Below are 17,047 nucleotides of genomic sequence, written 5' to 3'. Positions count from 1 at the left end.
ATGATGTTACAACAATTACTCACACAGGAAACCAAATCTCAAAATACTAATTCGAATTTCACAGCCTTTACGAAATTCTGCAACACCAAACACCTATAAAGAACAAAGAAACCACTTACAGACCAATTGATACCATGAATCCTCCAAACCACAGAACACCTCCCTTCACAAATTTCAGAGCTGGTGAAACTGCTCTCACAATGCTGAAAACCTAGTAATTTTAAACACCCCTTGCACCACAGAAGATGGAGAATTAGTAGTTGTAAACTCCCCCAATTCCTCAATCGAAGAAAACCCCACTGCCTGAACTCCTGTTATAGCCAATCGAAGAACCCCTAATTCAGATGCTCCACAATTGCAGAAAGAAAGCCCCAATCAGTTTCTTCGCACTTTGAAGAAAAACCCACAGACCCAAATCAATCAAAGAAACCCTAGTAGAGAAATAAAGCGACAAAAGAGAAAAATCAAATCACAAAACCTTAATTTCGAATTTGAAAACGCTGAAACTCAATTTACAAACACTCGCAGGGAAGAAAAAGTTTGGATGATGAAAAATCTTATTATTATTATTATTATTATTATTATAAAAGGGGCCATGAAGGCTTTTATTATGAATAAAAATCAGTATTACAGGGGAAGGCGGGTAACCTAGCAACAAGATGGGAACCAACACCTTTTTGAATAACTATTCCTAGTCTGTGAAAAAGAGAATTGCCTATCTTAAAATTAGCATCATGTCTAGCCATACAATTTCTCAATCTCTTTAAAAAGGATGTTAAATCAGGACTAAGCTCCCCGAAAGTGGTAAAGGCTAGAACCCCAAAACCATAGCCGAGTGAAGTGCACTTGTCCAGGTACTTATTGTTCTTGCGAGTGATGGCTGCAGAAACAGCATACCCTGGTATAAAGTTGCGAGTCCTAGCACTAGTAAAAGGAGAAACCCCGGTGAAATCCATACACACATCTCTGCCGTTTTCCCAGTTATAGACCATGATATCCGCCGGCCGAAGTTCCTTGTTGTCTGCTGAAATAATCCCTAGAGACACCTCTTTCCTAGCCACAATCCCTGCTTTGTAACATATATCCGCTAAGACATCTTTGGCCATGTCATGTCTAAATTTAAGCCCTACCTCACTAGCACAATGAATAGCATGATCTCCAAAAATATCCATATGTTTACCACAACATGCACATTTGCTATCCTTCTCAAAGAGAGGTATTCATTGTGCTATTATTATTATTATTATTATTATATTATTATTATCTATTTTTTTTTATTAAAAAGGGCCTTTATTAGAAACCATTAAAAAGTCTATTACACAGAGTTTGTTGGTATCCTAGCGACAAGCTGGGCACCAACACGGAGTTATTATTATTCTTATTATTATTATTATTATTATTATTAATATTATTATTATTAATCAAAATCAATATTACAAGAGATGGTGGGTAGCCTAGCAACAAGTTGGTCACCAACACCTTTTTGAATAACGATCCCTAACCTATGAAAAAGAGAATTGCCTATCTTGAAGTTGGCATCATGTCCTGCCATGCAATTCCTTAATCTCTTCAGGAAAGTTAAGAAATTCGTACTAAGCTCACCAAAAGTGGAGAAAGCCAAAACACCGAACTCATACCCGAGAGAAGTGCAAACATCTAAGTATTTAGTGTTCTTGCAAGTAATTGCTGCAGAAATGGCATGACCTGGTATGAAGTTGCGTGTTTTAGCACTGGTAAACGGAGATACCCCAGTGACGTCGAGACAAACATCCTTCCCATCTACCCAATTATAAACCATGATGTCCGCTGGACGAAAATCCTTATTATTGATGACGCCCAAAGAAACCTCTTTTCTAGCCGCAACACCAGCTCTGCAACACATGTCTGCCAGAATATCTTTCACTAAATCATGTCTGAATTTAAGCCCGACCTCACTAGCACAATGGATAGCGTGATCGCCAAAGATATCCATGAGTTTGCCGCAACAGGTACATTTATTACCTTCCTCAAAAAGGGGTATAGCTAAACGATATTGTAACACCGAGCTAAACTGCCTGGAACCAACTTCCTGGTTAAGCCCAGGAATAGGTATTGCCTTAAGGAAATCCATAGCATGATCAGATCTATTACATTACCAAACAGTAGCTTCACGTGCAGAAAAAGAAAAGCGAGAAGGTACCTTTTCCCTGATAGCTCCAAAGTAGATAGCAGCCAATGACTTCATGTAATGGGGGGCGGCATCATTAATGTTGAAATCAGGAAGGGGGATCCCACAAGCTTGTGTGAAGCTCTGTAAATTATTATGGAAACTAGGGCATAAGTCGGTTGTTGCAGGCAGCCTCAAAATAGAATTCTGCAAATGCTGGGTCTGTGCCTGAGATGCAAGGTAATAGTAATGCATAGTATCTGTCATAGTAAGAATACCCAGACCACCATCTTTGATGGGGAGAGTGGCTAGTCGTTGTTGAACTAAGCCAAAACCAGCCCCACCTCCGACTATAAGACGACGAAGATACTGCATAAGATAATCATCAAAGTGCGTGGAAACATTCTGAATCGCCTGGGGGAAAGTAGTGCGTAGGGCAAAATATAACCTCGATACTCCACTACAATTTCGCAAAAGCAAAAGTTCACACTGAGGATCATGCAGCTCTTGAATCTTGTCTATGAGCTGAGAGGTTTTGTCAACCCTGTTCAACACCACATTACTACAGAAGTTCATATCTAGGATGACTAGTACACCAAGCAATTTAACACCATCTTTTGGCTTACCAATATTCGTAGGAAAGGCAGTATCAGAATCCCTTATCAGATCATAAGAAGTCCAAAATAATTCCGTCTTCGAAATATTCAGATGTAACCCGTAGCCTGGTCCATCCTCTTGGAGAATCTCCAATGCCTTAGACACTTCCACAGTGTCACATGCGATGGTGCCATCGTCTAAATACCAGGCATGGAAATCCAACGTACAAGTGGCTGCAATCTTCTCGATAAGAGGGTGCAAAGCTAAAGCAAAAAGAAGGGGACCAAGAGGGTCACCCTGCTGAACCCCTTGTGTCGAGGAGAGAATGTGCTCTTGATAATATAGCCTGGCAGGTTGCATATATCAGAATTCAACCCAACGAGAGATGCTAGGGCAGTGTGTTCTTACCTCACGGATAATAGTGGATCGATCAACTATGTTGAATGCATTCGAAAAATCTATTAATAACATAGATTTGGTGTTATCAGATCCATGCAGTTCGAGCAATCTATTCGTCGCGTGTAGAATACCCTCCCCACCGCAAGGCTGCAATCTTCTCGAAAAATCTATTATTATTATTATTATTATTATTATTATTGTTTCCATCATCTTATGGAAATTCCTTAATCTCATGAAACTCCTCAGTTTCATGGTATTTCCTTCACATCAAGGAAATTACATAAAATTAGGAAAGGTGCCATGGCACCGTGGTTGCTAGCCGGCAGGTCATTCCCTAGACGTGACTGGTCCCACACCTTGTAATTCCTTATTTTATTAATTTTTTCGATCATCTCATGGAAATTCCTCAGTCTCATCGAAAACCCTGATTTCTTCATATTTTTCTCAAATGTTGCTCAAACGCGCATCATAAAATATCAAAATTCTCAGGAATGAGACACGAACACTTTGGTGACATGAGCATATTACCTTTACCGACCAAGGTTGGCTCTTTGGCTTGCAAGAGGCCAGCCCGCACATTTTCATCATCTGACCTAATTTGTTCACATTAGGTTCTAACTCTTCCAAAAAATTTGGAATTTCATGAAATGGTCGTCAGTCGATCCCATGACCAACCAGGGCCGGTTTCATGACCCCTTGGTTGGTCCCTTATCTCTTCATAATTAGGTTTTATGACCTAAGGCTCAGAGGAGCATTAATTTAATAAGATTAAACCAGCATTTAATCATCCTTTCACCAACTGGTCTTCAAGAGACTTTGGTATTTGCTCACTCGAGCATCTAGGCGTTACATGGTCGACTCATCATCCCATGTAGCCAGTCCCTCCTTCACTCTGTGGTTTATTTTCAATAAATCATCAATTGATCAAAATTAGGGTTTCGAATCCAAAGCTCTGCAAAACATAATTTTGAGCAGATTCAAACACTAATAATTTTATGTTGATCATGTGATCAACATTTCAATTATCATACTCGGTTCAGTTGCCAATATTTTAATTAATATTTTATTTGGTCCCGCTACCAATAATTCATCAAACGAGCAACATTTGCACAGATGAGCAATATTTGCTCAGACTAAGGAATATTGATTCAACTATCAATATTCAAAAATTAAGCAACATCCGCTCATATGAGAAATATTTACTCAGACTAAGGAATATTGATTCAGCTATCAATATTCAACAATTCATCAAATGAGCAATATTTGCTTACCTTAGCTATCAACATTTTATTCGACAATTCTGTCTCAACAGACATGTTCAATTCATGAGTATTAGAACATTTGCAAATCACGTTTGGCTCAGCAATACAAGGACTCATCGTCCCATAAAGTCAGCAACTGACTAACTAAATACACGTCTGCCTTGCAGACTCCACAATCACGAGACATCAATCATGTCACATGGGGGATATTAACTAGGGTTTTGGTATGGCGGTCTACAGCACGTGTGTTCATACACATGATGAGAATGTGAACAAGTCGTGCAATCAGTTGGAGGAGTTAGCAAAGTAGTGGATGGAAAATCAACCAAGTCTTTGCACGATGAACAACTGGTTTTAACACGATTTACACTTCTCCACTCTTTGATTCCAGCAACTATCACACTTCATGGGATCAAGGTGTTTACAATTCTAGCAATATAAATAAGTCTCTGAATTATGATTGAAAGAGGACAATTTTTCGTCAAACAGACAATCTCTGGTCGAATAGACAACAAGAGATTAAAAACTCAACATTGAGCAACTACTCTCAACAAAGCAAAATTCAATCAATCAGAACATATCTCTTCACGCAGAATACACAACACACATACAATCTTTGATCACCATTGATCTCACACATTTCTCAGCTTCCCTCATACAGATCGAACCATCATCTCTTGTGACCGAATTGACTCTGGAACAGACATTGTCTTGGTTTAGGCCGGAGTCCTACAGATTGATCTCTCGAACTTAAATAACTCCCTTCTTGCAGCGTATCTGTGTGAGTTTAGACAGTTTTCTCGGTTCAAGGAGCTTCCTCCGCACGGTCGTCTCCTCAATTCCTTAAAAACCAGCGACTCATTTTTCCCCATACACACACTTGTTTAGGTTGAATGCTGAATCTGTTGATGAATCCTTGCTTATTAGAGAATCATTCCCTGACGAAAAATTGATGCTTGTGTCTGAAATGCCTTGGTTTGCTGATATTGTTAACTACCTTGATACGGGTAGAATTCCTTTGCATTGGTCTAAACAAGACCGATCCAAGTTCTTATCTGAAGTAACCCACTTCTTTTGGGATGACCCATAATTGTTTAAATACTGCCCTGACCAACTCATTAGGAGATGTGTCCCCAATTCTGAACAAAGAGATGTCATCTCTTTCTGTCATGACCATGCATGTGGAGACCATTTTAGCGCCAAGAAACTGCTGCAAAGATTTTGCAGAATTTTTTTTATTGTCCATCATTGTTCAAAGATAGTCATGCATTCTGTGTTGCTTGTGCACGATGCCAGAAATTAGGAAGTATCTCAAGAAGAAACATGATGCCCTTACAACCTATTTTGATTGTTGAACTGTTTGATGTATGGGGTATTGATTTCATGGGTCCATTTCCTAACTATGAAGGTATGTTATACATTCTTGTTACTGTTGATTATGTATCTAAGTGGGTAGAATCCATTGCCTCTAGAACAAATGACCATAAAGTAGTTCTTTCTGTTCTTAAAGAAAACATTTTCTCTCGTTTTGGAACACTTAGAGCAATAATCAATGATGGTGGTACTCATTTTTGTAATAGACCTTTTGAATCACTTGCAAGTATAGAATCACTCAAAGGTAGCAACACCATACCATCCACAAACCATTGGCCAAGTAGAAGTTTCTAATAGGGAAATTAAGCATATTCTTGAAAAGACTGTTAATCATACTAAGAAAGATTGGTCTTTACGTTTAAATGATGCTTTGTGTGCCTATAGAACTGCATGCAAAACTCCCATTGGCATGTCCCCTTATAGACTAGTGTATGGTAAAGCTTGTCACCTTCCTGTAGAGTTAGAACATCGTGCATATTTGGCTGTTAAAAAGTTGAACTTTGATATTGATAAGGTTGGTACCCAAAGGAAACTTCAACTCAATGAGTTAGAAGAACTAAGAAATGATGCTTATGTTAGTGCCAAAATGTATAAACATAGGATGAAAGTGTTTCATGACAATCGCATTTTGCACAAGACTTTCATACCTGGTCAAAAAGTTTTATTGTACAACACTCGTTTGCACCTTTTTCCAGGGAAGTTACGTTCTCGATAGTCATGTCCATTCTTAGTACGTATTGTTTTCCCTAATGGAGCTGTTGAACTCGAAAATCCAGCAAACAAGAACATATTCAAGGTCAATGGTCAGAGATTGAAACCATTTCTGGAGCCACTTCCACCAGAAGTTGAGACCTTGGACTTGGAAGACCCTGTTTATGTGGACTAAACTGGTCCACTCGTGTACATACATATGGATTAAAAATCCATTCTCTTTCCCTTTACTTTTTCTCTTTGCATAATTTTTATGTGTGCTAACCAAACTTTTTGTCTTGCGCTCATGTTGTTTGCTTTCAAAGCATTCATTCATTTCTGGTTTAGCACCATCCTTTTTGTATCTGGTAATCTCTTTCCCTTACATCTGCTCTGCAATGTTATCCTGGTATGTTGTTTAAATTCTGATCATATTGTGCAACATTGAGGACAATGTTAGATTTAGGTGTGGGGGAGTATTTTGCATATAGAGTTTTTAGTCTTTTTGCTCTAAAAAAAAAAAGAATCAAAAATCAAAAATTCAAAATTCAAAATTTTCAAAAAACTTTTTAAATATTTGCATAAAACCTTCAACTTTTAGATATCTTAGAGTCACTAACATGCTTCTAGCTATGTTTACATAGAGAGTCTGACCGAAATAACTGAACTTGGAAGTACTGGAGAACACAATCAGGTTTCTTGTTTGTCTGAGCGTTAAAGTTGGATTTAACCATGTCGGTGGGCGAATTAGGTGCTGCAAAGATATTTGGTAGTAGAGTTGTGATCACCCTTAGTGAAGACTACCTATTTTTACATCAAGCGAGGCACCGACCTTCAATTTTTGTGACTATCTAAAAAGTCGTTTAAGAGTGTCTGTCACCGTACGTAAATTCCGGGTAGGAATGGTGAGCTATCCAACTTCCCACCACTTTCAGCACTATTTTTGATCTCTTGAGTGCTAATTTTTTCAATCATAAGGGTGACATCTAAAGATGAAAACTCCTTCTTGTTGTTTGATTTGCAGTTAGAACCACTCTCTCTCTCTCTCGCAACAACATCGACAGATCCATAGAAACACATCATCATCAACGAGCAAAGCAACGTCAAATTCTATGAAGAAATTTAAAATAGTCCAAGGTTTACATGCAACAATTCAAGGAAAAGTAAAAAGTTCCTATTCAAAGTGAAGATACGGTACAAAGAGAAGAATTTTATACACAAGTGAATACTTATCTTACAAAAAGCAAAGAAAACAGAAAATGAGAATTAGTGAAGTTCATAAAATCAAGACAATACAGGTTGTGAAGAATTAAGTGATAAAGTCCTTCATCCATGGCTTTAGTAGTTTTATTATTATTTTTTTATTTTCAGTTTTATGCTAAAAAAATCAAAAAAAAATTATTATTATTATAGTTTGTTTTTTTTTAGTTTTGTTTAATAAGGATCATGGTAAAGAAGAGAATTTAAGAGGAAAATTCAAGCAACAAGGAAATTGAAGAGAAGAATTAGAAACTGTCTAAGTTCTAAGAAGTTCAAGAGTTCATCAACAGTTGACGACCGAAGATAGAAGACGTTTCTATGGATGATGTGAGAGTGGTGTTGATTGTCGATCAAATGTGAAGGTAAGTGAGTACTCCCATCCTTTCTAATGATTGATTTCCTTTCTTAGAGATTATCAGAAAAGGATTCTTTTTGTCCACAATTTTGTGGAGTCTCCAGAAATTATTTCGGAAGGTTTCCTTCCCACCATTCAACGTGTGCAGGATTTCTCTCTTTATTTCTTTCTGCACACATGAGAGACTAAAAAGGAGGTCTTTTTGAGTGCAATTATCATAAAACTCTATTGGTGAAGCTGAAGTCGATGCTTGTGATCACTCTCGAACCCGAATTCTTTCATGTGGTGTGGCTACTTCTCGCTCAACTCTTAAGGATGAGAATGCATTCTTTTGGTATTTCTAACTTCATGTTACTAGCATGCAGAAACTCTATGTCCTCATAGCTCCTTAGATGATTGGGACTCTATTACGCTCTGAAGTTGGAGAAGGTTTTGTGGGTTCACCTCTGGTAGGCCCTCACGAAACTACAACTCGTCCACTAGGGACACATAGGGTTTTAAAGGCTTAGTGCATATGTTGAATGCATTTGAGAGACCAGAGACAATGGTATAGTTAGGATTTCTTAATTTATGTTTCACTTGAGGACAAGTAAAATTCAGGTTTAGGGGTATTTGATGAGTGCCAAATAGTGCATATATCTACACTTTTTTACTGGCAATTATCTCATCTTTTGTGCTTTAAAATCATATATTATCCCAAATTCTATATTTTCATTGTTTTCAAGAATAAATATGTTTACTAATTAATTTTGTGTTTTTAGGTACTAAATAAATCTTGGATGAATTGATAAGCCAAAAGAGCAGAGGAATGGCAGTTAGCGACAATCGGAAGAGAGACAACAAGGATCCCGCGTGAAAGCCGTGAAGCGCGAAGGAATATCGCGTAAAGAGCAGCCGCAATCCGCTTGCAACTCTCCCGCAATCCGCTTGCAAAGCCTAAACCGAGCAGTGGGCTTGGTAGAGAACCCAAGAACCCAAACCCAAGATCCAAACTCGTTTCCATACCTGAGCCGTCGGATCTAAAACAACTTCTTCTTATCTAAGGGCCATCTCTAGACGATACATCAAACTGGATACAACTGCTCAACACCAAAGCTTCTTATTCTTTTCTCCTCCCATCGAACAGAAACCAACCCCAAATTCATTTCTCTTCTCTTCCATCTGCAGAACCAGCACCACTTGCATCTTCCTCCATTAACTCCATTACCGCTTCTCCTTCGTACACTGAGCACAGCTTCACCACCATTAACTCCTAATTCTCCATCTCTCTCTATCTTATCTCTATTCTTATCAAGAACAGTAACCCTAGAAGATAAGATTTAGAGAGGTAGAGTTAGGGTTAGCCATACAATTTGAGGAACATCGATTTAATGATGTTGCAGAGAAATTGAAGGTAGAGAAAGTCAATGGAGTCTTGTTGGTGAGTTGGGTTCTTATTAATTGTCGAATTGAAGAAGGATTGAGAGTTCTTGTGTATAAATAGAGGCTTGTTTCTCTGTATCAAGGCATCCGAATTTAGTTGGATCAATTGATAGTTTTCATAATATAATTTGTGTTTTAATCATCTTCATTATGTTCTAAATTCATCTGCTAGGGCTTAGATGAATCCCTAACTTCCTGCTATGTTATTCATGTTATTTGTGTTGCTCTTGAATGCTTAAACTGTTCTAGGATAGAGTCAATTTTAGTGCTTCAATACTTTGGTCTCACAGTGTATGTCAGGCATCCATTGTCGTTAGGATAAAACTGTGTTGATTGAACTGCAGCTCATGCTTTAGAGACTATTGTTAATCCCTTGACTAGTTGTGCTTAATTATATAGTTAGTACTACGAATTGATACTTTAGTTGCGATTGAATTATCCATTGGTGAAACACCTTAGGTAAGTGGTAGACTTGACACTTCTCCCTTATCTGTTACAAGGACAAGAGTAATATAATTAGTTGAATATATAGTGTGAGTTAGTGGTGGATTTGACAATCCTAGTACCTCCATTCTCAGTGTTAACATATTTGTTATTGCATCTTTATTTTTTTTTTCTGTTATAATCTTTATCAACATCTTCGTCGTATCGACACAACAAAACCCCTTTTGTGTTACTTATCATGAATCAGTTAGTAAATCTCTAGAATCACTTCTACACCCACCTTGTCTCTGTGGGATCGACCTATATTTGCAACGTCTACCATAGACGTTGTGCACTTGCAGTTTGACATAGTCGTAGGTAATGTTTACAAGCCTATCAATGTTCACACCACTTCTGTAGGTGCCTGTACGTTTTGTGGTTCATTCAACCATTATCAACATACTTGTAAGCTCTGAAAAAAGTTAAAATATGCCAATGTTGGGCGTAAGAAAGCTGAAAAGATTTTGTTCGACATTGAAAGACTTACGAAAGGAAAGAAAATATATCCTAATCGTGGGAAAAGTAATGTCAGTTTGGGTGCTTTTTCCTTGAAGTTAACCTCACCCTTTCAATGGTTTCTTAACAGTGGGTATAACCGGCATATGACAGGTGACTTTTCATAGTTCGTTGACACGAATAATTTTAAGGGAGAACCTGTAACCTTTGGAGATGTGAGTTGTTTCTATATTAGTAAAAAGAGGACGATCAAACTTCTAGGAGTGCCTGAAATTCATAATTGTGTTTACGTCAAAGGTGTGTCTGCTAATCTCCTTTCTCTCAGTCAAATTTCTGACAAAGGCCATAAAATGATCTTCAATGCAAAAGGATGTGACATTGTAGATAAGTATGGAAAAGTTTCATGGCATCCGTGGCAGAAATAATTGTTATCTTCTTGATATTCAGTTTAATCTTTATTATAACTTGACTAAGGTGGAATTTACTTAACTTTGGCCTGAGCGTTTTAGTCACATCAATTATCGCCTCCTTGGAAAGATCATTAACAAAGAGCTTGCTAGAGGTGTACTCGTACCCAAAATCAGTGCCAAAGTAGATGGTGATTGTTGTGCTTGTCAGAAAGGTAAACAAGCTAGAGTTTTACATAAGTCATCACAAGATATTGCTACCAAAGCTCCACTTGATTTAATTCATATGGATTTGTTTGGTTTTATCCAACAAGCTACTGTTGGAGGGAAGAAATATGCCTTGGTAATGGTCGATGATTACACCAGATTTACTTGGGTGCCTTTCTTGGCTCATAAGAATGATATCCTGAGTAAATCCAAAATTATTGTAAATAGAACTCAGAATGAACGAGGTCGCAGACTAAAGAAAATTAAGAGCGATCGTGGAACAAAATTTAAATATACTAAAGTATTTAAGTTTTGTGACATACTGGGAATTATTCAACAATACTTTCCACCAATAACTCCACGGGCTAATGGGGTTGCAGAAAAAAATAACATAAATATCCAGGAAATGGCCCGAGCAATGTTCTACGACAAAAACTTACCTGTTAAGTTTTAGGGATAAGCTGTCTTTATGGCATGCTATTTTATCAACCGTGTTTACTTGTGGTCACGAACCCTAAATACTCTGTATGAGTTATGGTATGGTAAAAATCTAAGTTGAGTCATCTCTCTGTGTTTGGCAGTAAGTGATACATTCGGAAAGATCGAGAACATAAAGGGAAATTCGATTCCAAAAGGGACGAAGGAATTTTTCTCGGTTATGCATCGGATAGTCGTGGTTTTCGAGTATAAAATCTCAGTTGCAATGTCATGATGGAATCAACAAATGTTGTTATTGATGATTTAGCAATTTTCATCATGATAACTCTTTTGTTGAGTTACCTCCTATGGAGACAACTGAGAGTGTCAAGAAAACATCTACATCGAAAGAAGTGGTTCCTACTATTTCTGATTGTGAGTGCTCTAGTAATGATGAGAAAATCCATGACAAGGATGTCCCTGACCAACGAACCCCTGCTTAGAATTTATGTGTCCGTAGGGATCATGATACCAACAATATTATTGGTGGAAAAGACTCAATTGCTAAGACAAGGGGTCATCTTCGAAACGTATGCAACTTTTCATGCTACCTGTCTCAAGCTGAGTGGTAGGTCTGTAAACAACCCTACGACTATGTCTAAGTGCAAGTGCACAACGTCTATAATAGACAAAGCAAATACATGTCGACCCCACGGAGAGTAGGGCAATATAGATTTGAGTTATGAGTCTTTCTATACTGATTCAATTAAGAGGTAACCAAAAGGGGGTTGTTTTGTGTCGATACGACTAAGGTGGATGCAGAGATTAAACAGAAAGCAAATAGGATGCAATAACAAAGATGTAACACTGAGAATGAAAGTACTAGTATTGTAAAATCCACCACTAAACCATACTATGTATTCAACTAATAATACTATTCTTGTCCTTATAACAGATAAGGGTGAAGAATCAAGTCTGCCTTGTATCTAAGGTGTTTCTCCGGTGGATAGTTCTATCGCAACTAAGGTATCTAGTTAAAGTACAACTAATCTAAGGATCAATAAAATTCTTGCTAAGCTTGAGTTGTAGCACAATCAACACAGTATTATTGCAACTAAAATGGAGGCATGACATACACTCTGAGAGCAAAATGTTGAAGTACTGAGATAAAATCTGTTAGAGCATTGCTTGGTCGAACTCACAAATATTGCATCTCAAGTTTGTTTTCAAAGATATATCTTGATTTCTAGTCTATAATTAGTTAAGTATCAGTCTAGGATATAGGTAGTTGAGAAACGAACCAAACATCATTGAGTTCTACCATTTGAAGGCGAAAATCAACCGAAGCTTTTGGAGAACTTCATCAACAAAAGGTAAGTGAAGACTGAACCACCTATTTCTCAAGTTATATTCACTTTTCTATCCTTGAGATGTTGTCGCCGAACTAACTAGACCATCATACATAGACAAGAATTTCGAGTCAAGTTTATCTTAATAATTAGTTCTCGAAATATAATGGCTAAGCTTAATGAACATTTGTTCATACTTGATGAATTTTGGTTAAGAACAGTTTATTGTTCAAAATCAAAATCATAATTCAAGTTTTATCATTCGAAAATATCCTGGAACAGTGATATGTGTCATTGGTGTTATTCGGGAATGTTTCGAATCGATTTAGAGAGAAATATAGAACTACAATAGATTCGGATACAAGACAGTGTTATCAGTCTTACAAACTGGGAAAATTGTTAAGTCTGAACCCGTATTACATGTACTCGTACATGCAGCGGAGTAGTTATATAATATGGACTTGCAGATTTTTGGTATGTATATTCTTATGTACACCATGTAAAAATTATGTTCAACTCGTAAACTGGATCGGTATGCATACTCGTATGCAAACCATTTTGGAACTGTGGTTACGAAACCAGGTTAGTTTACAAACCGGTACACCTACTAAAATAGTTTTATGTTTCTGAACTCGGTTTAGTACCCAAACTGGTACACAAACCAAAATAGTTCTGTGGACTCCGGAAACGGTCATAATCTTAAGGTTTCCAAAGCGGTACGCATATATAAATTGTTTTGTTAACTCCGGAACTTGGTTTGGTTAAATGTTTACAAACTGACACAGTACTCTGATTGACCTGAGTCACGGACGACTATGTTATTTGTACTTAATGCATTTACTAACCATGTCGATTATCTTCAAATGCGATCAAATTATTTCTACGAGATAATTATCATTTGATTAAATCTCTAATAACACTAGACTTATTTGATCACATGATTGTAACTCAAGATTAATGTCTTAAGTGTTCATGAAAATGAGTATTTAGCTTTTAAGTTCAAATCGGCTAGTTTCGGCTAACCACCTTGAATATAATCTTTGTACACAGTTCGGTTACGGTTTCACCTAACCAAAGCTATTTTAGCTTAAACCAAAAGTAACTTTTGCTTTAAATGTCTATAAAAGGGGAACTCCAAGCAACTGAGATCTATGAATCCCGTTACTGCTTTTTGGTGTGTCTTAGTTGTGTCTAGAGTCGTCCTCTCCAGAAACCCTTTTGGGGTTTACCGACTACAAATAATTCACAGGGACTCGTGAAGCCAGGTCTAGTTATTTTTTATCTTGATAACTCGAGTATCCTGGTCTTGTTCGATTATTGACTTATCACTTGAACAAGATAGATAGAAATCACAAAGTTCTCTTCATCTCAAACTTTCTGATTCCGCAAGTTTTATACTTGTGAGGTGAATAATAATCTAGGATGCACTTCGGGTTGCATAAGTCCAGATTTTGAGGTTAGCTAGACGTTTGTCCATTGCTATCAATTTCCAAACCACCTTGATCGAAATCCATTTCGATCGTAAAGAAAATCACTTATATAGGATTAATTTGTGGGAGGCAGAATGGTTCAAACTTTTCAATTGAATTGAAGCAACTCTTACTTGGTGTGCAGTCATCTAAGGGAATCAATTGCGCGGAGTCCTTCTTGGATTCAAGAGGCATAAGGAGCGCGAATGTACCTGAATCGCTGTGAGACCGAGCTCGGGCTCAACTATATTCCAGACTGAAGTTAATTGGTAATAGGCTAGTGTCTGTAGCGACTTAATACAGTTTGGTGTTCAATCTGGACTATGTCTCCGGGTTTTTCTGTATTTGCGATTTTCTCGTTAACAAAACTTCTGGTGTCTGTGTTATTTCTTTTTCTACATTATATTGTTTATCTTTATAATTGAAATATCACAGGTTTTCCGTTAATCAATCATAGTAGATACGTCCGACCTAGTTTGTTGGATGCTGATAGACGCATTTATGTGTCTATTTTCATCTCGATTTTCTATATTGTTAGTACCGTTTTTGTTCTTATTATGGTGTTTTATGTGTTTGTATGTATTTTTGGGCAATAAACGTTTTTGGAGAAATCGGCTCGAAAAGTTACACTCGAAGGACACCTACTATTCGGACTCCCATTTTGGATAAGGGGCAGTGTATGATAAGGGGTACTCTACTGATTTTTACACCCCAGATTTGCTATTTCACCCCATCTCTATCGGCACCCCATCAGAGGATAGGGGCACCCCTTCTTCACGATTCAAGAACTGGATTTTTGGCGGGAAAAATAAGAACAGAGCTGCGTACTTCCGGAGATGATTCTCGACGAGACTTAACCAGATATTTTCTTGGATATGGACTGGTATGGGCCTGTTAGGTTCAAACAAGCTCGGTAAGAGGTGGATAATCGGAAAACTAGGAAGATACGTGGAGTTGAAGACAAACAAGGAAGTAATTGTTCTCGGCGATTTGATTTGTTTTGAAAAAGGAAAGTTACGCGTGAAGATGAGATATAGTCCATAAGATTTGATCCCATTGAATCTATAGTGGGTTGGAAAGATATTCGACGATCCAGGGACGTGAAAAAAGGGAAGTTTCATACTTTCCTCGGTGACACAGGAAAATAAGGTAACTCGGGATTTCTTGTGATTATTTTGGATATTTCGTGAGTAGAGAGAGGAGATAATCTTCCAAGATTCGACTCTATCCATTAAGGAAGGTTGAGCAGATGGAATACGCGTAAAGGAACCAACAGAAGGAAGGAAACTTCGTGTCTTTTGGAGAAAGAAAACCGAGTTATTCTCGGATTTATAGCGAGGATTGAGGGCCTGCTGTGTATAAAAGGAGTTGTTCGAGTCCAAAAATAGGGCAATCGGGACTTTGGGGTAGTTGCAGAGAGTAGCAGAGACGTTTCCATTATCAACAGGGAAGAAGTCGAGAGGAAGAAGAAGGCCACAAAAACCGTCACCTTTGCCTTTGAATTGTAAAAGTTTACCAGCAAATATCTGTAACAGTAGTCTCTGTAACAATGGTATTGTAACAATTATATCTGTTACAAATTCGCTGCTTTATTAGTTTTCTCTTGTTTTTCACTCTTTTGATCTATGAACCAATACTTTGAGCACGTGAATAATATGAGGAGCTAAACCCCTTTGCTGAGGCGACGGAGGAAGTCATTTTTCCAATTTTTATGTGGTAATTTCTATTTATATTAATTTTTGCAATCTCTTTTATGATTATTTGCACTGAACTGAAATTGAATATATGATTCTGATTAAGTGGTTGTGTTCTCAATTGATGGTTCATGCTTAGATTAAGTCTTTTGATGGTCCATGCTTTCGATTTACAACTATTTTTTTTAGAATCTACTTGTCTAGGCGAAAAATATTAGAATCACTTTAAACGTAAAGAGTTGCATGAATATTGATTAGATTAAATCACATAGAAATTGGAGATTGGTGGAATTTCGAGTCTCAGTGCTTTTAAAATCTTGATAACAACATTGTCTTGAGTTTTCTATTTTAAAATATAATTCTAAAACCAAATATTTACAAGTCTTTAACGAACCACTTTTCTTACCACTATAAAAACAACATCAGATACGACTTGATTGATTCTTGAACATTGGTCTTTGGTAACATTCAAGTAATCTCTTTGTGATTAGGTTCACGGATTTGATTATGTAAACATTCTAATCGCAACAGAGAGAGATATAAAACTCTAGATACTATTCCTTGATTGAGTTTAGCTTTCGGAATTGTATTGAGTTTGTCCATGTAATTTTCCTATGAAAAAGTTGGTGTTGTAATTTGGTACCCCCAGTATTTTCAAAATATATCTTATAACAGTTTAAGCATTCAAGAGTATACAAGTAGTATGAATAACATAGTAGAAAGCAAGGGCTTCATCTAAACCCTAGCAAACAAGATTAGAACATGATGAAGACGATTAAAGCAATGATATTAAACTAAAAAGTTGATCCAACTAAACTTGGATGATTTGTTAGAAAGAAGTAAGCCTCTATTTATACACTCAATTTCTCAATTCATCTTTAATTCGTTAATTCCTAGAGACCCACTCACCAAAACGTGTTTCCCTTCTTCAATTCATCTCTGCAACTTTATTAATTGGATGTTTCCTATAGAAGATAACCCTAGATTTCTCAATCTTATCTTCTAGGTTTAGTGTTCTTGATAAGAAAAGAGATAAAATTGAGAGAGGTAGCGATTAGAG

The sequence above is a fragment of the Papaver somniferum genome, chromosome 7, assembly GCF_003573695.1.
Source record: "Papaver somniferum cultivar HN1 chromosome 7, ASM357369v1, whole genome shotgun sequence".
Taxonomy (NCBI): Eukaryota; Viridiplantae; Streptophyta; class Magnoliopsida; order Ranunculales; family Papaveraceae; genus Papaver; species Papaver somniferum.
Note: the sequence above shows the minus strand (reverse complement) of the source record.